Here is a 24,794-nt window from a genome sequence, read left to right as displayed (position 1 = left end):
GGAAATAATCACCAACTTTTCTTTGACACGATCTTCCCAAGGTATTATATGGTTCGGCCAGACCATGATGTGTTTTAGCAAATGCATTTTTAGGGTTTGTCTCGGGCAAATGGGAAGCTTTATGTACATATGGAAGTATACGTGGGTGCTGCTAATGCTTGGAAGATATTTGTGGTTGTGCATAGAAGCCAGTTTCCGAAAGTGCCTCTGATGCTTCTTCTTTCGTTTTATTGGGAGATATTGCAGAGAGCAAGTCAGGTTTTCTAGTGCTCTGGCAATACGAGAATATTCAATTAGTTTTTATTGGGGAACAAGTAAACGGAAGAAGTGGTTCTTTGTTCAATTGGTGAAGTCGAGTTTTGAGGACAAGCATAACAAGAGAAGAAGGAAAGATTTGTTGAATCGTGGTTTGAGCTAGGATAAAGTGGTTAGGAGAGGTGTAAGCAACCATGTGGAGTTATGTTTCCGTCCGAAATTTTTGTAGTGAATAAAATATTGAATTAGCGTAAAAATGAGTTCAAAATTGCTACTGGTATTGCGATCCAATTTTGATGAGTTGTGTGTTTTGCGGTCCAGTCTGATGGATTTAACTTTCCTTGGCGAATTCCTAGCAATCAATTATTATCATCATCATCAACGGCGCAACAACCGGTATCCGGTCTAGGCCTGCCTTAATAAGGAACTCCAGATATCCCGGTTTTGCGCCGAGGTCCACCAATTCGATATCCCTAAAAGCTGTCTGGCGTCCTGGCCCACGCCATCGCTCCATCTTAGGCAGGGTCTGCCTCGTCTTCTTTTCCTACCATAGATATTGCCCTTATAGACTTTCCGGGTGGGATCATCTTCATCCATACGGATTAAGTGACCCGCCCACCGTAACCTATTGAGCCGGATTTTATCCACAACCGGACAGTCATGGTATCGCTCATAGATTTTGTCATTGTGTAGGCTACGGAATCGTCCATCCTCATGTAGGGGGCCAAAAATTCTTCGGAGGATTCTTCTCTCGAACGCGGCCAAGAGTTCGCAATTTTTCTTGCTAAGAACCCAAGTTTCCGAGGAATACATGAGGACTGGCAAGATCATAGTCTTGTACAGTAAGAGCTTTGACCCTATGGTGAGACGTTTCCAGCGGAACAGTCTTTGTAAGCTGAAATAGGCTCTGTTGGCTGACAACAACGGTACGCGGATTTCATCATCGTAGTTGTTATCGGTCGTGACTTTCGACCCTAGATAAGAGAAATTGTCAACGGTCTCAAAGTTGTATTCTCCTATCCTTATTCTTGTTCGTGTTTGTGTTTGACCAGTGCGGTTTGATGTTGTTGGTTGATTCGTCTTCGGTGCTGACGTTGCCACCATATATTTTGTCTTGCCTTCATTGATGTGCAGCCCAAGATCTCGCGCCAATCACCGCCTGCTCGATCTGGATGAAGGCAGTTTGTACGTCTCGGGTGGTTCTTCCCATGATGTCGATATCGTCAGCATAGGCCAGTAGTTGGGTGGACTTGAAGAGGATCGTACCTCCTGCATTCACCTCAGCATCACGGATCACTTTCTCGAGGGCCAGGTTAAAGAGGACGCATGATAGCGCATCCCCTTGTCGTAGACCGTTGTTGATGTCGAATGGCCTTCAGAGTAATCCTGCTGCTTTTATCTGGCCTCGCACATTGGTCAGGGTCAGCCTAGTCAGTCAATCAGTCAATCAATTATTATGACGTGAATTTAGATGGTCAAAGTGGTGACTGAAATTTCGAACAAAGGCGGACTAGTTTGCAGAATGAGGTGGAAAACAATAGCAACGACAAAATAATTGGCCAGCGGTTTTGTTTATTGGGTAAATTGATATTAACGTTAATAGCCATATCACTTGAGGGGTGTCTTTTTCTTTGAAAACAAATTTTTAATAACGCTATTTACGGAGAACATCGCTAAGTCCTCTCCCTCCTCCTCTCGTTTACACCTCCACGAAGGATATTGTACGAGGTCAAGCTTACTTAACTTGCAATCTGGATGAGATTTACCGTTAAAAGTAAGGACCAAGTGTTTTCAATTCGAAAAATATCAAGCAGTCGGCTTCTGCAGAAATGGAACGAGGAACACTCCGAAAATGCCTTAAGATACTAAGAATGTGCCTCTTAACATCATTTCAATTCCTATCCCCACAGTTAAATAAGCTGTTTATCTTGTGTTCCAATGAACTTCAACCAGTCCAATATTTGACACGTTAACAAGGCGTCAAGCCGTGTAATCAGTACCTCTGGGTTATAACAAACCATTTAATAGAATCATTCCCCAAAAGCTTTGCTAAATGAAGTTAGCTAGATATTTGATCTATATCGGATTTATCTTCTGATATGGTGTCTCCCCGTGCCAAATGGGGGGGTATTCCTAAAAATAATGATAGAAGTACATCGGTAACCAGGTCCTTTATGATTTCGTCTAAACGACACACATCGATGCTGCCACAGTGAGAAGCATATTCAAATTCATAGAAAGGTATCTGCCACACTCAAACCCTTATACGAAAAATTGTTATTTTGCGAGAAAGGGTAGTTGGATTTTGAAATCATTATTACCAACTTTTTTTAAGAAAATATTGGGATAACTTGCATTCTATAACAAAATGTCTCTTTTGTTTAATAGAGAGTTTCCAATTAAATACTTTTTCAATTTGGAACAAATAACTAGGGATAATTTTCATTTGGTATTCTATCTGGTCAAATTAATAATAATAATCGTTGGCGTAACAATCCATATTGGATCAGCGCCTTAAAGTGTGTTAGAGCACTTCATTCAAGACCGTAACAGTACACTACAGTACATTGTAGGAGGCAATGTGGACAGCATTGCGCTCGCCGAGATTATTACCCTGATTTGACTGACAGCTGAGCCGACTGGTATTCGACATCAAGTCACGATACAAATCCCACTGCCACTAGCGAGATTTGAACCGCGGCCTTCCGTATGACAACCCAGTGTTCTAACCACTGAGCTATTCGGACACATCTGGTTATATTGGGAGAATAAACTCTTTCGAAGTAACAAAACCTCGAAATTTTCATTACTGCAACCCCTTTCCCTGTAAGTTGAGCGCATATTCATCCCCTTTCCTGTACTAGTGAGATTCCAAAGAAAGTATCTTCCACAATAGGGGATAGCAAACCCGTATCGCAAAAGCTGGGATAAAAAAGGTTAGATTACTCAGTACGTAGCTTCATCAGGAAGAGACGTTTATCCACGATTGGTCTTAACCATTCTGCACAGAATTCAAGTGTATTCAGTAGAGGATCTGCGAAAGTCTATATAAAACACACAACACATTTGCAAACGAAAAGTGAGGTAAGCCCCTGCGCATTTTTGAGAGAACAAAAAAAAAACATAACAGTAGTGAAAAGGGCGTCTTTCGGGTAATTTAATTTTTATGAGCATTCTTTGCTTACAAAAAATTCTATAATACTTAAAACCCAATAGCCTGTAAATTTCCCGCATCCTTAAATCCTATTGAATCATTAAACGCATTTATACTCTCTAAAAGAAAACTGATCATTAAACATTCTCTCTTATACATTCCGCATCGCATCGCTATGTACACGCCGGTGTTAGCAAAGAATTCAATGCATTTCACTCAAGGGGTTCCGCTTAGGCAACCGAGAAACTTTTGAGTATGGAAAGTTGTAAAAATGCCGAACGCAAGTTGCACTACTTGTCAGCGCAGGTGCTGACTGGACTTTTTGCTGTTGTGTGAATAAGTTGAATTTTTTCATCATTTACCGAGAAATGATATTGAAGGTAAATAAAGTAGCAGTTCCTGTTTTTGCTCTCGAACAACCGGCCGATCGTCTGGGGTCAAACAAACCAACAAACTAGAGTCCTCTCAAGATTATTTGAAAGTTACTGTTCCGTAGTTGCGCCAGAGACATTTTTTAGAAGATATGGAAGCGGGCAATTGAAAACAAGAAACATATAATTGGAAACTTGTAGTAAGTAAATTGCCAACTGTCCTATTCCTTCGTTTCATTCGTCGCTAAAGTGAAGGAATCCTTGCAAACTTTGTTTTGCGATTTTGCCGGATTCCTTGTGATTGTGTAAGTTGAAAGATTTTTAAATACAATTGCAATTAGTAACATCGAAATATAATCTGCGAATAGTGCTTGTTACGTCTGTCAATTGGCGGAAGAAGTCTCCTCAAGTATATGAAAAATAGAAATGACAGACTCACCCTCCAACGAGCGCAGTCAGCTCAGTTTTTATCACCATCATTGGCACGGAGGAAAATTTACATAGCATGCTGGTCCCAAGTCCAAATAAAGAAGGAGACAAGATACTTTGTATTATTCTCAGTAAAACAAAAATAAAGTGTTGAAATCAAGAAAAGTGATAAATATAGTTGGACTTATCCCTAAATGCTACCTGATCTCTCTTGGTGAGAGCCTGGTGGGTCCTTGACAACCTGATCAAGAAAATGCTTTCAATGTCGTTAAAAACAAAGTGACTGCGACTTAGAACGCGAATGCGGTAAAAACGGCTATATATTTCTCGATTTTGGTAGCCCACATACTCAATACGGTGCTGGCATTGCCATCTCAGAGAGTTTCCATGGTTAAAGAAGTCGAACGATTTGATGATCGGCTGATGAAGCTCAACATTGTATCAGCTAATCGCGCTAGAAAAAGGGTTTGGAGCGTGCAATGAGAGTGGGGAGAGTATAACCAATTTTGCGTACAACCATTGCAATTGCGAATACGAATACGTTAAACGATTGTCTCATTTTCCTATATTTTATAGTAGGAACATCGACTACATTGTTTTAAGACGTCGACATTTTATCACTATCACTGACCGCAAAGCCGTTCCCTATGAGCACCTCAACATCGGCGTTGATTGCCATTTTGCAAATCAAGTCACAGATAAAACAGCGTGATGAAGACACAGACCCCCCGCGAAGCAAATGGCGGCGATTTCGGGAGAAGAAAAAAGAAATGATTTCACTTACGCGATTGCGATATGGAAGAATCGTGGAACAAAATTAAAGATACGATCCACAAGGCGGCCTATGCAACCCTTGGGTTCACCAAACCAGATAAGTAGTTGAGTAGCAGGTATTACCGACATTGGAAGCGAATACACCTTTCAGCGCTACTAATGGCGAGGAAGCAATAAAACGAATGAAATCGGTGGAAGTGACTTGATCTGACGGTTTCGCACCTGATCCCTTGAAAATGAAGAGCTGGGACCCAACACTGTAGCTCAGTGAATTCTTCAATCGGGTTATTGAGGAAGGTAGAACACCATCTGCTTTATGCAGATGATTCTCTAAAGTCTAAGATTGAATCTGTATAACACTGAATTTTTGACGACCTTTGAAACAGGCATCATCACTAGCACAGAGACGGTGACCTGCCCAGAATTGAACGATTTAAATATCTCGCGTCAATACCATCAGCGAATAGAGAATTGCGTTATTAAATTTCTTGAAGCATTAGCGCAATCTGGTTGAAGTGGCGTTCGACAACTGGTGTTATTTACGGCAATGTAGTCCGCCCTTTTGTCCACTATAAATTTGAGTATTGGCCGGCTATAAAAAACAATGAACGGCGCCTTGCGGTAATGGAGACGAAGATGTTGCGTTGGACTAGTGATGTGACGCGCCTTGATCGCTTCTGGAATGAGGATACCCACGACCGATATGGGGTTGCCCCAATCGTGGAAAAATCGCGATGGCGTGGTCATGTAATTCGCACTAATGAGAATTCACTAGTGACCGTAAGGCCGCCCAAAACAACGCTGGCTTCATACGCTGAATGGGTTTGGTTCACAAACATGCAAAAAGAGTTTAATTTTTTTTATGTCGAATATGGTCATGTTGAGTATCAAACGATGAGTACTTTTCAGACAACTGATGCAAAAGGGGAGAGTACAAGGGCTGAGAAGTGATAATTTCTTTCATGGACTTTTACTCAGAAGCTACTTAACCAAAAAATCTGAAAAAAATTGCAAAGGTGACACCATATGATGTTTAGGTTCCGATGGATCAAGTATGAAAGATAACCTTGCGAGCTTCTGGTTTTCGACTTGTTTTTGTTTTAAAATGTTAGGTTCACGTGCTTTTCAGAATTCCTCGCGGTACTTCTTCATTTAATATCTCAGACTCAAATGTAGCCCCAGATCAGCATCAGATTAAAGGAAACATGAAATCTTTGGTTTATCGTGTTAGAGACTGGAGTATCCAAACGATCACAGCCAATCTGAATATTTATCTTGGCCATCTTCCACTTCTACATTCATTTAAAATTGTTGTTATATAAACAAGGATCACGTAGGGCTTTCGGACATTAAACTCCAAGGGACTCTTCTCACCTTAGTCTAAGTTACTATACTTAGAATTTGAACTTGTGTGTATTTTTATAATATGCGAAAATCTATGTTCACTACAACGAAAGTCGAAGTCAAGACCAGTTCGTTTGGTCACCAATGCCAAATTGCGATCACTAATAAATTATTCATCAACACCTTAGTTGCACGCATTGACTTCCGCGGGAACCAACTCTTAAAAAATCTTCAAAGCAATCGAAAGCACTTTCGGCTTCATAATTTAATTTTCCCTCGATCAATATCCCTAAAACGCCATCTTATTTGACATGATTGCAAACGCTAATAATAGCCATTAGTTGAAAAATCGATAGTGCCCCATAAGTGCGAGTTAATATCCCCTTTTATGAAAATTGCAGAATGCAAATAACTACGTCATTTCAAGTGCATGCTCCGATGCAGGCAGGCGAATGAAGCAATTTCTAAGTAGATGGCACCATGCTGTAGACGTTCACATTCCAGCAGAAGCCTTCCGGAGGGTCTCTCCACGCCATGCGTTCTCAGACGCACAGTCAATTGAATAATATATGACAGAAATTTATGAATACATGGGATTTAAGCCGGTAGCTCCTGCAGGCAATGTTTCAAAGAACGGGATTTCCAAAGCACAAGTGGTAATTCGTAGGGGGTATTATCGTTGTAACATGGCAGAAGCCCATTCCTAATGGGATCCTAGAAACGTGTTGTGCCACACGGCGCTATAAGCTGAGTGTAAGAACGTTCAAAGTTGAATAACAGAAAACCTTAAGTGTTCCTTATGTCTACGAATGCTACGCGTGCTAATGCAATTATAGCATAACTTCCGGACAACTAGACCCAGACTTGTCGAAAGCAAGGTGCAAGTGAAATTGACCATGCTTTCTCAGTTTCACTTCACAGAAAATTAAGTGTGGAATGATGTGCAGTATGTGCAGTCAATTGCACTTATAATTGTAAGCCGGCGATCGAGTGCAGTGAAATTATTATTAATGCATCATTGAAGTATCGCTAGATGAAAATATTTTTCAGCACTTTCACCTATTGGATGAATTGCTGAGACATTACCGTGAATTTCATTTCCTTCTCTATGGATGTATCTTCTACCTATGAAGGCGAAAATGGGCCACTACAAAATTGTGATTTTATGGTAGATCAAAGTATAGTATTCCCTCTTAGTACAGTGGACAAGTTGGGCAACATTGTTTAAATATTTAAAAGGGGTATAGATACAATACTTATTCTTTTGGACAAACTCCCTAAATATCAAAACCCTGAAACCATTGTCCTTTTTCTCGATGCCTGCTGGAAAGTTTACAGCATTTACTGGAAATCACTTTCATGTCCGACACGAACTCCGTCCCTAGCTTGTACTGTATGCAAAATTTTCACAGTAATTTCGCTAGAAAACAGAACTTGAAGACAACTTTGAGGATTTGCCAAGCGAAAAAACAAATAATCCAGATCGGCTTGTCTTGAGATGACAGACAATGCACCTCCACACCGCCATAGAACTCTCAAGCACTGAAATGTTGATGGTCACGTTGATGTAAGAAGATAGTTAATGAAAGATAGAACAGCGGGATTTTAAAAAACAATGTGTGAACAATTGCCAGTAACAAATGATTTTTGAATTTCAAACAAGAGAATTTCGTTTTTTATTGGCAAAGAAGACGTTACACAAACAAACAGTGAAAGTTGGGTGGAGGAGATACAACAGAATGGTAAGTTAAAAATCTGACGTAACTTTGAGTTGGAGAAAACAGGATCGAATATTGAATAGGCATTATACATGCAATGTTTTCAATTCGTTCGCTTTGGGAGGCATTGAGGTTGAAAAAAGTATGCGATTGTAAAGAATCGACGACTGAGAAACTACTCGGAAAGCCTGTCACCCCCACGTTTCTTTTAGGGAAAAACAGAATCCCTGGGGGAGCAAACCTTCAGCTTTCCATCATTCAGAGCCAGGAAAGTCTGGCCAGTGCGATAAGCCAGTAGTGAGTCTCTCTATCTGCTCCTTTGAAGTCAACGTAATCAGAAAACGGGCTCAATTAGTTATCTGTCTGTCTGTCACACGCATTTTCTCAAAAATGGTTAGTCCTATTGATAAGAAATTTTATGGAAAGGTGGAAAGGTAAAACATCTCATTTGAGGTGTTCCGAGGAATTTAAAATTTTTTCACCGAATATAGTCATACGGGGTGAAAGGTCTCGATTAGTACTTTTCGAACAGATCTTAGTTTTGAAATTGATTGCAAAGAGGAGAGTTGAGGGTGTTCAAAAGGGTCAATTCTTTTAAGCGTCTGCTTTCATAAACTATCGCACAAAAAATCTGAAAAATGAAAAACGTGGTGGTCCTCGTATCCAGGCCTCAAAATATTCCCGTTACGATAATTTTGAAAATTGGCTGCGAACGCTTCTAATTCTGCAATAAGATAATAGGAAGCATCATACTGGAAAATTTGGTGGAAATAACGCCATTAGTAACAAAATTATAGTAGGTCAGCAATAGGGCTCCTCACTTCTCGCATCAAATTATTACTCCCTACGAGATAAAATGTCAGTACCACGTCGAATTGAATATCGGGTAAATTTAAATATCATGTAGCCAAATATTTTTATATGAAAGAACAATAGAACCTCTCATGCCTAAAATGTTCAGCTTCCGGTTTCCTGACTTGTTATTAAAATTTTGGGTAAAATAAAACCATACTGAAGTCAGTTTACAGACAGATAGGCAATCTCGTTCGCATAGTGCACCGGCCTCGCATTACAACACTACCTACAATCCTACAATAGAAAAGTATAGGGAACAACCGCACCAGGCGTGGAAGTTTTACCAACAAGTCAGCAGGATGAAGCCTTATACACCTTGATGCACATCCTGTCGAGACAAAAAGCGAAATTTGATTTCTGACAGAATGGGCATATTGGAACGATGGGTTGAGCATGTTGATGAACTGCTCAACAACCAAAATATCGGTGAGTTGAAGATCCCGACAACCAAAAATGATGGACAAATGCTGCTACCATCAAGGATAGAAGAAATAATCCGTGCAATCTACCGGCTTAAAAACCATCAGTCGCCAGGAGCCGATGGAATTACAGTCGAATTATTTAAATATGGAAGCGACTAACTACACTACCAGGTATGGGACAGAAAATCAATGCCTGAAGACTGACAACGAGGCATTATCTGTCCCACACATAAAAAGGGAGATATCACACAGTGCAGCAATTATAGAGATATCACGTTGCTGAGTACCATCTATAAGATATTCTCCGCTATCTTGCTGGGCCGGATAGCCCCATACGCCCAGAACATCATTGGCCCATACCAAAGAGGCTTCGCTTCAGGCAAACCAGCAACAGATTAAATTTTCTCTCTGTGGAAAACGATGGAAAAACTGCTGGAATATGGACATCAATTACACCATCTTTTCATCGACTTTACTATGAGAGAATTCGGTATCCCGACGAAATTAATAAGATCAACTAGGCTGACCTTGACCAATGTGCCAGGCTAGATGAAAATAGCAAGTTCACTCTCGAGATCATTCAACATCAACAACGGTCTACGATAAAGGGATGCCTTATCAGCGCCAAAAAGTAAAGAACGAGTGACATCCAATCGAACTGGTTAAACGAAAACAGGCCACAACTTTAAGACCGTTGAAAATTTCTCCTATCTAGGGATGAAAATCATCATTACTATGACGATAAAATCCGCTGACGGTTGTTGGCAGCCAACGGAGCCTATTTCAGCTTACAAAAACTCTTCCGTTCGAAACGTCTCACCATAGGGTCAAAGCTCTTACTGTACAAGACAATGATCTTGCCAGTCGTCATGTATTCCTCGGAAACCTGGGTTCTTAGCAAGGAAAAATCGCCGCGTTCCAGAGAAGAATCTTCCGAAGAACTTTTGGCCCCTTACATGAGGATGGACAATTTCGTTGCCTACATAACGATGAAATCTATGAGCGGTACTATGACCGTCAGGTGTGAATAAAATCCGGCTCAATAGGTTAATGTCGGCGGGTCACTTAATCCGTATTGATGAGGATGATCCAGCCCGGAAAGTCTATAGGGGCAATATCTATGGTAGAAAAAGAAAACGACACAGACCCTGCCTAAGATGGAGCAATGGTGTGGGTCAGGGCGCTAGACATCTTTTCGGGATATCGAATTGGTGAACTTCGGCGTAAAACCGGAGTATCTGAAGTCCCTTATTAAGGCGGGCCTAGACTGGATACAGGTTGTTGCGCCGTTGATGGTGATGCTAATCGTCGAGTTATGCAGTTTAACATTAATCGCTTGTCTATCAATTATAATATAATACTCTGGTATTGCCATGCATTATTCTCAATCGTCGATATTTACTTTCGGAAAGCCGTGTAGGTTCATTACTTGCTTCCGTACACCTTCATTTACCAAACGTATTGATCTAGATTTTTCTGTTATCAGAAAATAGCGACATCGATTCCCTTTTTATAAACCTTTCGTGATAGGATGTCGTGAGCAGATCTCGACAAGATCACTACCTCAATCCGTGCTCTATGGATGGTCATTCCCATTTTTTGTTTTTTTTTTTCCTAAATTGTCGTCGTCAGCCTAGGACCAGTCTTAACTCGGCCTAGAATGTTAGCTGTTTGTTGTTGATTTTGCTTTCGAACATTCACATCAATTGTCGGTTCCTCTGACCCCAACATTCGCCAAACTTTTGGAAAGGGTTTAATCTTTTTCTTTCTTTTGATGCGAAATTAGTCCGTCGACTACTACTCTGAGGTACTTTAGACTCGGTTATAAGGGAAAGCAAGTAGGCTTTCTCCGTCGGTTGTTCCTTCGACAATATTAAAATTCCCTTTCTAATCTCACGCGGGCTTTCTTGTGGGATCTCTTATGGTCAACTTTTGATGTATTTTTTTTATTTCATTATAATTTATAACTTCTACGTCTGCTTCCCTGTCCACCTCTTCACGGGGAACGCACCTTGCATTTATCAATTTTGTTGCAGTAAAGCCTGAAGTTTCTCACGTTCATTCATCCATTTCTATGTTTTCGGCCTATGCTAGATATCCAGAATGTGGCTAACAACTCGAAGTACGCCGAAAAAAACAACACTTTTTGGTAATAGTCCAGTGCAGCTTATTATTCTCTGCTAGCTGTTCGAGATGTCTGCTGTCCCATTGCCGAATGGCGAGCATCAGAGCCAAAGACCTCTGTATTCTGCCGTAGCGAAGTGATGGTCACTATCGAGATCAAGGTCAGCACCTCTGAAGTAGTGGGCATCTAGAAGAAAACTCCCAAGGTTCACAACTGACCACAATGAAGTAATTCTGATTAGATGTTCAGTGTCAATCTTTTGAAACTCATTTAATTTTATGGAAAACTCTCTACTCGAAGAATGCGCCTCTGAAGCGCTGGAATCTGCAGAAAAGCATGAACGCCTCACCCTAAAGTGGTGTGTTCTCATCATATGTCCCAGCAAGCCCGCTTTGCCATTCAGGCCACCTATCACTATTGCGATATCTCCTTTAGAACCGTTCATCATTTAGAAAGCCTTGGGTCCTAACCAAGGGTCGGCATGAAATTTGCCTGGCTGCAGAAATATGGAAGTGGAGCGCAGAATTAAACAAGCTGCCCATCCCTTGATGAGGATACTTTTCGGGACGTATTGCTGTTGAACACTGAATTTACTGGAACAACTGTAGATTAGGCGTCACGGCTATCCCAACAAATATATTGGGAATGGGTTGTGTCCATGGCAAGATGTGTATACTCAAAGCAACCGTAACTACTGGTGCAACGCTGAAATAGCGAAATGCCGTACGGAATGACCACAGGGCAAAAGGCGAAGTCAGCGTGGAAGAAATACGTCAGAGTTTGAACAACTATACATCCAGCATAAACACGTACGCAAAAAGTTGCCCACTGCAAAAACGTCACGGAGAGTAGATTGGGGCGCCTGAGGAAAGTAGGAAACATAACAAAGTTCTTGTCGCTTATAGGCGTAAACGACATACTATAGTTGATAGGTTCACTATAATATAACCAGTAAAGGGGCACAATAGTTACTATTACACACAATAGTTACTATTACTATTATTATTCACAGACTCCCTGTAAGAAGGGTCTTTCCCCGTACCGTGGAAATAATAAAAGCTTGAGTTGATCCTGAAGCTACACAGGCGGATAGGTGAACCCCCATTCTACAGTCTTTTCTGTTTTCTGAATTCAATATTCTACAACCCGCTATATATAATAATTAGTAGTGGCGGACATTCATCAAATAAGTAATTTGGCTTCCGTAAGAGTCAGTTAACAATTGACGCCATCAAAGTGGTTATTAAGCTTCCCAGCAAAACCCTTAGCAAAGGAAATACAGCGTACTAGTGACTCTCCACATCAAGAACGCGCTCGATTCTGCCTTTTGGAATCATACCATCGAACGCCAGACTATATTTTAAGTATAATCACCGGCTACTTACGACAGTGGAAGTTACATACTATACGATTCGAACGGAGGATTCCCGAGGGGTCTATTCTGGATCTTCTGCTATAGAACATTATGTATGATGGCGTCTTATGGCTCCCGATATTTAAGAAAGTCATTGCCGTTGTATTCGCAAAAGGGATGATCATAACATCCACAACAGCCAATCACCCCCATGAAGTAGAGACCTATTTGAGCAGGACTACATGGACGGTCAAGCCTATACTTTAAGATTTTAAAAGACGGAGTTGTCACTTTTTATAGAGCTGCGTAAAAGAAAGAACGTTCAGACCTGCTTTGGTGCACATACCAATCGCTCTCAGCCATTGCTAATTACCTAGGAGTATCTTTCGACTCCAGGCTGAGCTTGGAGACCAAAAGAACGGAGACCCAAAAGTCATCGCCGGTGACTTCAATGCATGGACCACAGAATGGAGAAGTTCACTAATGAATGCAAGTGGGCGTTGTCTGTTGAAGGCTTTCGAATAGTTAGATGTCATATTGATTAGCATATCACCGAATGTATCGTGACGGCAGGTGACTCATCGATGTTGAGACGTTATACTTTCCCCAGTAGAAGGCCTAACTGCTAGTGGAATAGCGAATCGTCTGATGTTCGGTCGGAGTGTCATCGGAGCAGTTGTTGCCTAAACCTGGTAAGCCTGTTGGTGAACCATTTTCTTACATATGTCTATTGGACACTATGGGGAAAATGTTGGAACGAATAATCTACAACAGATTGCCCCCGGCACTAAGGAGTCTGGGAGGCTTATCAGATCGGCAATTGCGCATCCACGACCCGATCAACCGTCGACACCATCAGACTGCTCACGGGCTACGCTGAAAATGCGATACACAAAAGGGATGGCACCAGCAAGTATTGTGCTATAATTACTCTTGACGTGCAAAATTCGTTCAACTCGGCCAGTTGGAACCTTATAAGGAGATTATTGATGTACCCTGTTACATAACTGCCCTAGTCGACAGCTATTTAACAAGTAGAAGGCTCTGCAACGAAATACCTTCTGGTAGTTCGGCGGGGAAGAGGAGAAAAGTTAGGGGGTGGTTTTAGTGGGTGAAAATCCTACAAGTTTGCACATGTGTACCAGTGTCTTTGGAAGATTTCCACTTCCGATAAAGAGAGAGACATATAGACAGACACACATAATTTTAATAAGGTTTTGTTTTACACAAAACCTTAAAAAAGGAGAAAGATTCATTCGATAGGGGGGAATTTTAAAAAAAAATGGGAGGAATGGTTGGAAAATTCTCAAAACGCTCGTTAGACTTGAACTATGTATTAAGAAATCGGTTGAACGAAAGCATGGAGAAATTAATTACGAAATAACAAAATTTCTTAGAAGCAGCGATGATTTTGGTCTTTTATTCTTTGTTTGGACTGGTTTGCTTTTTGCACGGACTCGGTGTTGCGCGTGAAAACGGACGCTAGCACATCGTCAACGGATCGAGGTTTTCACGGAATTTCTAGTTAAATTTTCACTGGATTTTGCACAATTTAACACAATGTTCTCCTTAATATACGGCCGTTCATGCCGGCAGTGTGGTCCTGAAGCCAAGCCGGCAGCCACGATGACAACCATGCAGTGCAGCAGCGGCAATATAGTGCGTTGGAGGAGGCGGATTCACCACTGCAATGCGGTCGTGGTTCATGCCTCCGATGTGTCGCCAAAAAGTGTTTTTATGTTTCTCGGTTGTCCTGATTGCGTGCCTACGTCTTACGTTTCAGAGGGCGAATACTGCCGGAGGTTGAGCGTTAAGTCATAAATATTGAGATACGACCTCGTAATCGAGTCGATAAGATTTTGGATATAGAGAGTAAGTTTGAGTGAGCTGAGAAAAATAAAAAACGCCCGGAAAGCAGGGCGGGTGGTTAACATGGATGACCAATCTCTGCTGAGGATTACTTCACGTTGAATGTGAATCTCACACACAGAGCTGGCGCATCATAATAACCTCTTTTTACCTTCACCTATGTTAAACCAGAGATTTGCCTTTGAAACCGGTTGAGTCTGTAAATAGAATCAATGACGGATAGAAACGAGGTTTTTCTTTCTTTCATATTAAGGCACGTGAGAAATGAAGCAAATTTTAACCCAACGTCCTCTAAAACTTGGCGCAATGAAATTTTAGTGGGCCCTCTTTGTAAGATCTAAAACTTTTGCATTCAAAGGCCTAGAATTTCAAATTCCAGAAACCAAACGGTTCAAATTCTTGATCCCTCCTAATAAAGCCAGTGCAAATCAATTTTTAAATTTCAGCAAGCAAATGATAAGATTCGATATAATTGGGGGCGTTGCTAACAAATAGATCATCCATATTCCATTAAAGTCACTGAGAATGCACATGGCACCTTTATCCTCCGGAATTGCAATGCTAAACATAAAAATTGACTATTACATCTTGGGTAAAAAATTTGAGATATTTCAAATGGATCAAAATAGTTTAAGGCAAGGGCCTAACAAAAAATATGTTGGATATGTGCAGGTCATAGTGCTCACTTTGCAGCTATGTAACCCTCACATCTAAATGTGCGTTAAAGAACTCGGGCTGGATCAGATCAGGGAGGATATTATGCAGGCTATGCAGGGGCAAGTAGGGGAAATGCATACAACAAGCGATCAATAGTTCAATTGGATTGTCACTTCCCACTAATATGCAGCAAGTGCAAAAGAAACTTATCTGCAAAGAAAGGGTTGTATCTGGCTGTTAAATTATCGCCATAAATGGCCATTGTGATTGCGATTCCAAAAGCAGCTTCCACCCTATATTTTTAAGTCATGCCGAATGTGGTGCAGCAAGTTGATGGGCCATAAAATGGTGTGTGTTTACTTATGCACACGGTTTTCCTTGTAAAGTTTTTTCCTCCAGTATTTACACGGAGTATTTTAAATAATCCGAAATGCACTTGATCTTCACGTCAAAGTAATGACTTATAGGAAAATAAAGTTGTAGAGATCCGATTCCCTCCCGGTGTTCCTTGAAAGAAACCTTACAATGTAGTCGTTGTGATGTTGACCCGGAACGGGTACAACTGCTTAATATTCCCCTTGAAGACTTAATGAAAACAAACTTACCTTCAAATAATATCAAAACACCGTAGCAGCAGCCTAGGAACTAATTGAACGGAATCCAGTTCAACAGTGGAGCCTGTACAGCTATCCTGGCATTGACGCTAAATTCCGCAACATTTGCCAAAATCAACTTTTCATGCGAAACAAAAACTACAGCCAAAAACACTCCACCGCCTTCGGAAACTCGGGAAATTCGGAAATGAATTAACTTCCAATGATTAATATCAGGATAGGTTGGGAAAGATATAATTTATCTGATATTTATTTACCCGAGCTGAAGGAAATCAGATCGGGTAGTGCAGTTTGTATGTTTTTCTTGCGGAAAATTAAAAACAGGTGCTTCCACCACTTTATCACATTTTATCCGATTTTCTTTTGCTGTTTCAAGAACTCAACTTTTCACTTGTATTATTAGAAAGCAAAAATGATACGTAGACACATTCAGAGGATTAAAGATGTAGTTCCAATGCATTTATCGATCATATGCACATTTTTATGTTTTCACGAAAACTAACACGATTACCGCGACATTTTCACGGGCACTTTGTACAGGTGCAGTTGGGAAACCATTTCCACGGGGAAATCATTCCAGCAAACACTACACTCTACCAAATTGTATCCATTTCTCCGCAATTGGGTTCCGCAGAATTCTAATGGAAACGCGTAAATTATATCTAAATTATTTGAAATTTCAGCGCGAATATGAAATGTTTTCATAGAATTTTTGTTTAATATTTATTTGTTGCTTTACGACTGTCGCGATCGAGCGTTCAAGTGGTCTCCACTCGCATCCACTCTATATCCGCCCACTTGTTGTACACGAAGCAAGATCACGACATCGTCGCATTTGCATGCCAAAGTTCCATAAATATCGCGATTTTATCGCAACTGTGGACCGCGAAGATTTTCAATGGGACCCAGGTCAAGAAAATCTGCCCACACGCCTAATTGCCACCGACCGCGATTATATGTAGCGCTTACCCCGGGGGGGAAGTTTTTTCTAACTTTTCACTAGAGGTATGTCACCCCTTGATGGGATGAGGAGAGATAATAGTGATGAGCAGTGAGCACGAGAAACTAGGGAAAAACTGTTATATATTTGAACCGATGGCATCCGATAAAGATACTGCAATTTATTTGAGAATCAGAAAATGAAGACACCACGTCACGAACTCATTTTCTTTCGGTGATATATCCACGCGAAATGAAACGCATTGCCAGAGACCCCCGCTAATGGTGCTGCTTGCGACGCCTACGCTGCAGGGTTTCTTCACCCCCGTGCAGCAGAATGTATGGCTGAATTCAGTGTTTAATCAATTCCTGACCTACGTTTCAAGCCCTGTACGCTAATTATCCGCGTTTAAAAACCGCATCTACTTCGTTTCCATCAACAACTTGGTGCAAGTTGCTGATAAGCGCAGCTATTTGCTTAAGTATCTACGGCGCTGCTCGAGTACCGTTTCCAGTATCCAATTGTTGCACTTTCCATGCAGACAGTTTTTAATCCATTTAAGAAGGACGAGCAAGCTATCAATGCGTAGTCTGGAAGCCAAGAAGAGTATCGGCTACAATATATCACATATCTTGGCCCTCTATCAATATAACTCCTTGGTATTCTAGGTCAGTTCCACCCAATTGGGATCAGCCTACTGGAAAGCGATAAGTATCCGCGACACTCAAACCACAGCTTGCCGTTTGATTTTACTCTTGACTCAAAAAAACGCAACGTTTTTTCCGACGGCGCGGAAAATCCACTATACGCGAGGAAATACACGAGTGGTTGTTGACTATCTACTAATCGTTCAACATCCGCTTTTCTTCGGCGCTGAGTGAAATTTCGCTAAAAAGCTATGAATCGGCGAAAATATTCACCCTTCCCAATTTCCATGACTGAACCGGGAAAATTCGCATGCGTCGCCTGGGTTCTCTTCAGCCCGACTCCATCCCCAATTCCGCACTATTCAGCTCCGGGTTTCTGGCGAGCCAGCCATCCAGTAAGCGTTTTCAGTAACACTTTGCAATTTGCGAGATAAAAGGCACAGTAAATGTCCCAGTAAACAGAGAGAAAGCCACCCCCATTTGAGCGGACAGGTGGATTTTCCCGCTTAAGCTTTGCAAGCTTTCGCCAAATCTTTTCTCTTGTGGATGTATCTTGGTTAGAATGATGAAGCGAATTATTCGGGCTTTCCATTGTAAATAGAGAATTTTGTGTGAATATACAAATTAGATACGTCCCAGATTGTCTGCCTGGTTGACAGGGGAACGAAATCGCTTCGCTGAAAAAGAGCGAATAGTTGGAAGCCCTAGAGAACTATGTCCTCTCATGTAAAGGCATACGAAACGTTGGAACGCCGACTTGTAGAGTGTTTGTGAATCAGATGGTCGGTCTAGCACGTGGTGGAGCTTTGTAAATAAAAACAGATTGTTTTGATACGGATTGTGCTGCAGTCTTACCAGAAGATTGTAAATGATAAATATAAGACGCTATTCGTAAGGATATGCGCGATGAAAGTAATACCTGTTCTGCATGTCCGGTATATGGACAAGAAAGTTTATAGTAATCACTCAATCTTGCGAATCGAAATGTAATTTTAAGGTTAAGCAATGATATGTCAGTCGATTGACCGCATTGTTCAATCTTATCCTAGTCAAACCAAACATATACTCCTATGAGATAGAAATTGTAAACTGATAGGAAACTTCTAGGATAAGAAAACTAACTATAAGTTAAGGCAGTTGCAGACATAGTTTTTTAGAACTTGGAGGGTGGGGGGGGGGGGGGGGGCTTGTGACAATTGGGAATGAAGCCCATGGTGTTTTACGTAGGCATCTGTCGTGAGACTTAATCCTACGGTCCTCTTCAGACACGGATTGATTTTGTGACCACAATCAGAGCCCCGCTGAGACAAGCAACAACGGTACCAGTCTATACCAAGTGCATGGCTTAGCATTCATACCGGTGGATGCAAGAATTACCTAAATCTCTACCGAACTATGGAGTACGGCACCCGTGTTGATACGCAACACCACGTCGAGGCCCGAAGGTCTCTTCTCGCTTGAGCATAACCACAACCACCATGAAACTCCCACTAGGGGGGCCAACCGCAAATAACCGAGCTGTCCTCACATACAACAGGAGTTCACCCGAAGTATGTGAGTCCAGGGGCTTTCCCGGCTCCCATGGTACCAGTATACCCCTGGTAAGGTTTCGCGACCAATTTGCCACTTCAGATGAGTCCCCGTGCAGACTCGGGTCTGATCGCCCTGATTAGGCCTTTGGAGCATTCGCCTACTGAATCACGGCCGGCAAACCAAAGTGATTACAGCGCCTCCCGGTGCCACCACTATGGAGGTTCTCCTCGGCCACTTGGTTTTGGTTTGGCCGATAGGGTTGCCGCCCCATCTCCCTCGCCGCCACCTCCGAGCACCTGACAATTGGGAGGAAGTCCTTCATACCACCATACTAACTAAAAGTGAAACTTTCAGAACTGGAGAGTGGGTGGTCAGACACCTTCAAGGGATCAAGGCCAAGAATGTTTACGCAAATGATGGGTAATTTACCATCATACCCAATGCAACCAGTACGTCCCTTCATTAACAGCGGCGTTGATTTTTGCGGACTTACCTGCAAAGAAGTAGCAGTATTCTGTTGCTTCAGCACTAAGGCTGCCAGTGGTTAACGACCTGTTCACTGACGCTTTCATCGGAACTCTGAAAATATTAATTGGAAGTCACAGACGTTGACAAAATCTTTACTGTGATAATGGCACTAATTTCGTAGGGGCAAGGTGTCAGAAGGCGGAGTTGGAGCGTGCAAAACAAATTACCTTCGATTATATCGCTCCAAGAACATCATATTTTGGTGGTTTATGGAAGGCTGTGAACAAGTCAGCAAAATATCTGCTCCAACAAAAAATTGCTTCAACCTAACTAATCTATGAGAGGTTGTCTATTTTGAGCATCGAGGTAGAAGCAATTCTTAATTAAAGACCGCTTACAACGCAATCAGATCACCCGAATGGTTTAGAACACCAGGACTATGTTTGACCGCCGAACTGTTGATCCACGTGTACGACCCTCAAGGGGGAATCTTAATGCAAGGTGCAAGCAGGTTTCGTACATCACGGAAGGATACGTACGTTTCGTAGTCAATGGAAAACGATGTCAAGAAGTATTGAAGAAAACACAGTAGTTATCATCAAAGAAGACAACATTCCCGTTATAAAATGGTCCCTCGGCAGAATCATCAAAATGCATTATGGTGATTGCAGTTCGACGAGAACAGCCGAGGTGCATCAAGAGTAGCCAAGGTGCGCACGAAGTCTGGTACCTTGAAGCGAGCAATCCACAAGATAGCCCCACTAATTGAGCTGCCACTCAGGACATTGGAGAAACAGCAGATTATCGTGAACAAACATTGCAGAAAACCTAACCATAATGAAGAAAAAATGACGCGAGAGCTCACAGGGACACCGTCTCGGCTAAGAATGCAGGTTGCTAGCCCACAAATGTCGATCCGTTTGAGACTTTGAGTGTATTCTTAAGCCCGGACTCATATGAAGAAAAGAATGATATCCTAAGTTCCCTTCAAATCTTCAAAGCTAGAAGGCGGTAAACGAAATCGGTATGCTGTCAGCTCCGAAGTGTAGAGCAGTGAGAAGCCTACCGACGATTAGGAGTATTCATCACCAGTCATAGCCGTCTTGCAGATGACCGGCTTCCACTTTAATAGGATTCTACTCGCCTCGGCTAGGGACCGATTTCATGGCTATGACCTTTGACAATCGAAACCGGACCATGCTTGATTTCTGGAATATGGGCAAACTCTTCGAAAACGATAGTGAGGGTCTTTAGAATGCTCTCTTTCTCAAATTTGAGCGAGAATTTCAGTGCTATGAGCTGAACATTCTGAGCTTATGCAAAGTAAGATGCTAGAACTCTGAAGAGTATTATCTCTCTCTTGCGGCAATGTGTTTTTGCACTCTGGAAAGCCTAATCGTAGTAGGCGCGAATCCGACATCGGGTTGTTTCGGATGAATACCGCAAGATGCGCTCTTTTTACCTGGGAGCCGGGTTCTGACAGACTTCCAACAGCAAGATTTTGGTTCACGTTGCGGAGCATCATATTTATACATTACTACGCACCTACGGAGAGTTTCGATATAGTGGAAAAAGTTAAGGGGAGGGGGCATTTCAAAAGTGACATTATGATCGTGATGGATAATTTGAATGTCTTGGCAATCTTAACGATAATGGTGGGAGATTTGTGGATTTCTGCCGCTTCCACCGCCTCGTCATTGGTGGCACATTTTGAGACTTTCACTTCTCACTCAAAATATTCACACTGGAATCGTGCTCCACTTAATTTATGAGCACCTAAACTGATCGAATTTCGATGCCAAATACAGTTGACGATAAATGCAGGTTGAAGAATGGCAAACCAAGGAGCCGCTTAGGTGATTGATAAAAACTTTGGGAGCGGATACAAATTCAAGCTTATGCGGCGCCGTCTACAAGCTCAAGTAATCGAGAGTTACCTCTTTTAGAGACTTCTTGGATACAAAGCGGATGACGAAACGAAAGAATATGTAGTAACAGCAAGTGTTCCCCAAGGCTCCGTATTGGGGCCCCTGCTGTGGAACACAATGTATGAGGGAGTGCACGTCCTTCGTTTGCCAAAGAAGGCAGACGAATTGGTAATCGCGAGGTTGTTTAAAACTTGACTATTGAGTTCCTGAGGGTAATATTGAGGACGCAAAATATGGTCGTCGGTTGCTTATCGCAACCAATTGGAGAAGGTGAGTTCAGCATACCAGCCAATTGCGCATACAGGACAATATCAGATGAGATAGAGCGAATCCACCTGGCGTGAATGTGCATTTCTGAAAAACTACGATACTAGGAGTGAGCTGTGCAGAAAACGGTGGGATGATCATGGCAAAGGCCACTGGAGCTATACACTGCCCCATGTATGGAGAACTGGATTGAGCAAAACCAAGGCGAATTGAATTACCAACAATAACAGTTCCTTACGGGGCACGGTGTATATAGGAACAACTTGAATTGCCTCGGACTGGACGAGTCCCCCGATTGTCCCAAATGCTCTGCAATAGATTTTAAATTTAAATTATGTCAGGCTACCTAACAAAGGGCATCTTGTGTTTCCTATTTTCAAATAGTCCTTTATTACAAATGATATCCCGAAGAAATTGATAAGACTGCCTAGGTTGACCCTGACCAAAGTGCGAGGCCAGATAAAAGGAGCAGGATCACTCTCAAGACCAATTGACATCAACAACGGTCTATGACAAGGGAATGCTCTATCATGCGTCCTCTTTAACCCGGCTCTCGAGAAAGTGATCCGTGATGCTGAGGTAAATGCAAGAGGTACGATCCTCTTTAAGTCCACCCAGCTACTGGCATATGCTGACGATATCAACATCATGGAAAGAACCACCCGAGACGTACAAGCTGCCTTCATCCAGATCGAGCAGGTGAATATCGGGCTGCACATCAATGAATGCACCGAAAACCAACCAATCAACAACATCAAACTACACTGGTCAAACGGGAAGAATAAAGATAGCAGAATACAACTTTGAGACCGTTGATAATTTCTCTTATCTAGGGTCGAAAATCACAAACGATACTAGCTACGATGATGAAATCCGCGTACGGTTGTTGGCCGCCAACAGAGCCTATTTCACCTTAGAAAAACTATTCCGCTCGAAACGTCTCACCATAGGGTCAAAGCTCTTACTGTATAAGACAACGATCTTGCCAGTCCTCATGTATTCCTCGGAGACTTGGGTTCTTAGCAAGAAAAATTGCGAACTCTTGGCCGCGTTCGAGAGAAGAATACTCCGAAGAATTTTTGGCTCCATACATGAGGATGGATGATCCCGTAGCCTACACAATGACGAAATCTATGAGCGATACTATGACCGTCCGGTTGTGTATAAAATCCGGCTCAATAGGTTATGGTGGGCGGGTCACTTAATCCGTATGGATGAGGATGATCCAGTCCGGAAAGTCTATAAGGGCAATATCTATGGTAGAAAAAGAAGACGAGGCAGACCCTGCCTTAGATGGAGCGATGGCGTGGGTCAGGACGCGAGACAGCAAAATCGGGATGTCTGGAGTACCCTATTATGGCAGGCCTAGACCGGATACCGGTTGTTGCGCCGTTGATGATGATGATCAGGACGCTATATTGAAATGAATTATACGATAAGTTGATGGCATCCAGTTATGGTAATTGAAGCGCTAGGTAGGGCGTAATACCATACCACCCAAACTCTTCTTATGTTTAAAATAATAAATTATTAGAAGCAGCAAGCTGCATTACCGGGACTTAAAATCTATAAATTTAAAAGCCAATAACCTCTCTTCTGAGCCAGCAAACTAATTCAGTTATTCCCTAAAGGAAACTCCAATTCTTTGTCCTGCTTGATGACATCTGTTCACTATTGAATATAAGTTAAGAAAAGAACTAGGTGTTTTTCCTTATACTGTAAATATTTTTATTTTTTTCCCCTGGATACAATTGTTTCGGAGACCACATGCCTCCTTCTTCAGGTACTAGACCTAATTAGGATTAGTTAGGACACTAACTTCAACTTATTGAATATAATTTTACAAAATCCGTCGAGAGTTAGAAAATGGTTTATTTGGGGTTATGGAGAAAGTTTTACACTCGAAAGCTCAGTACTTTATTTGAATCGAGAAGAAAATTTATTCTTTAATTTCTTCTCACACTTATTCGCGTAGCAATTCCAATATTAGCAAATGTGTAACAGATGGAACATCGTGTTTATAGGGGCTTATATATATCGAAAAAATGAACTCTTCCTTTCGCCAATAGCAAGCACCGTCGTCATTAAATATTGGATAATAATAATATCTCCCCATTTTCCCACAGTTCAACTCCCCACATTTCCCAGACGAAAACTCACGGCATGGATTTCTACATGCTGTAAAATACCAAACAATATTTCAGATTACAACTCAAATAAACCTTGCGCGGCTAGAGGTCATACGCCGCATTCCCACCTCCATTTTCAAATTAATTATAGCTCATAAATGAATACACACGACTCTATGAATCGAGAGCGTACGTCATCAATTCAATTTTGGTTTTCGCGGATCTAAAAATAAGTTTTCCTCCCCAAAGAAATTCGTGAAGTCGACAGCATTGTTATGACGAAATTCTGGACGCCGAACCATGAAGTGGTTCACTGGCTAAGGTCATACAAATGTGAGAGGAGAAAAGTTAGACAATTTTCATTTGGATAATTAATTAGTTGATCTTTCTGAACAAGCAGTTATTCCAGAAACTGGGAAAAGTGTGGACGTAAGCTTGTGATGTTCAAGGGGTATCTGGAATATTCTCCGAAAGACTGAAATTGTGATTCATAAACGTGTACTTGTATTCTTTACGCTGTTCTTATGAAATCATTGGATGAATCACTTTTGGAAAATTGAAACTGTACTCAGAATGAATATACTCATCATTGATGTATTACCTTTCCTCATAACGTCCTTCCTTTGAACTACTGAGAAATAAAATTTTGTTTAATTAAATGTTTTGGACGAAATAGCATACTTCAGGTCTATCCCTCTTTCGCTTATAATTGTTGACATATTCCGAACTCTCTTAGCACTTAGCATTTCATTCGAATTTACGAAAAAATAAGGAGGTGGAGAAGACCATGATGCATTCTTGCCAATTCGTTGGCAGTCTCAGTAGCAGCAGCAACTTAGGGTACTTTGATCGCAAACAGTACGAAGGGTATGATGGAAGAAGCAGGAGGTCCTCTTTATCGAACTGCTTAAAAGGCCGTGACAGTCCCCTCACCTAAAAAA

General features: G+C 41.7%; 1 protein-coding gene across 5 annotated transcripts in view; it reads right to left on the bottom strand.

Moving 5' to 3' along the window:
* The window catches only part of LOC119647112 (potassium voltage-gated channel subfamily KQT member 2), a 1,176,525-nt gene that overhangs the window by 762,934 nt on the left and 388,797 nt on the right, over positions 1-24,794 (bottom strand). The window contains exons 1-2 of one of the 5 annotated variants that reach the window (XM_038047897.1): positions 17,580-17,672; positions 15,933-16,579 (exon numbers count right to left, since the gene is read on the bottom strand). The exons of 3 other annotated variants lie outside the window; for them this stretch is intronic. The gene's annotated coding sequence lies outside the window, so the exon portion shown is untranslated. Of the gene's footprint in view, positions 1-15,932; positions 17,707-24,794 lie in introns of those variants that run through there. One more of the 5 variants, XM_038047896.1, reaches the window with a different exon arrangement.

The sequence above is a fragment of the Hermetia illucens genome, chromosome 1 (assembly GCF_905115235.1).
Source record: "Hermetia illucens chromosome 1, iHerIll2.2.curated.20191125, whole genome shotgun sequence".
Lineage (NCBI taxonomy): Eukaryota > Metazoa > Arthropoda > Insecta > Diptera > Stratiomyidae > Hermetia > Hermetia illucens.
Note: the sequence above shows the minus strand (reverse complement) of the source record. Positions and strands in the feature narration are given on the sequence as shown.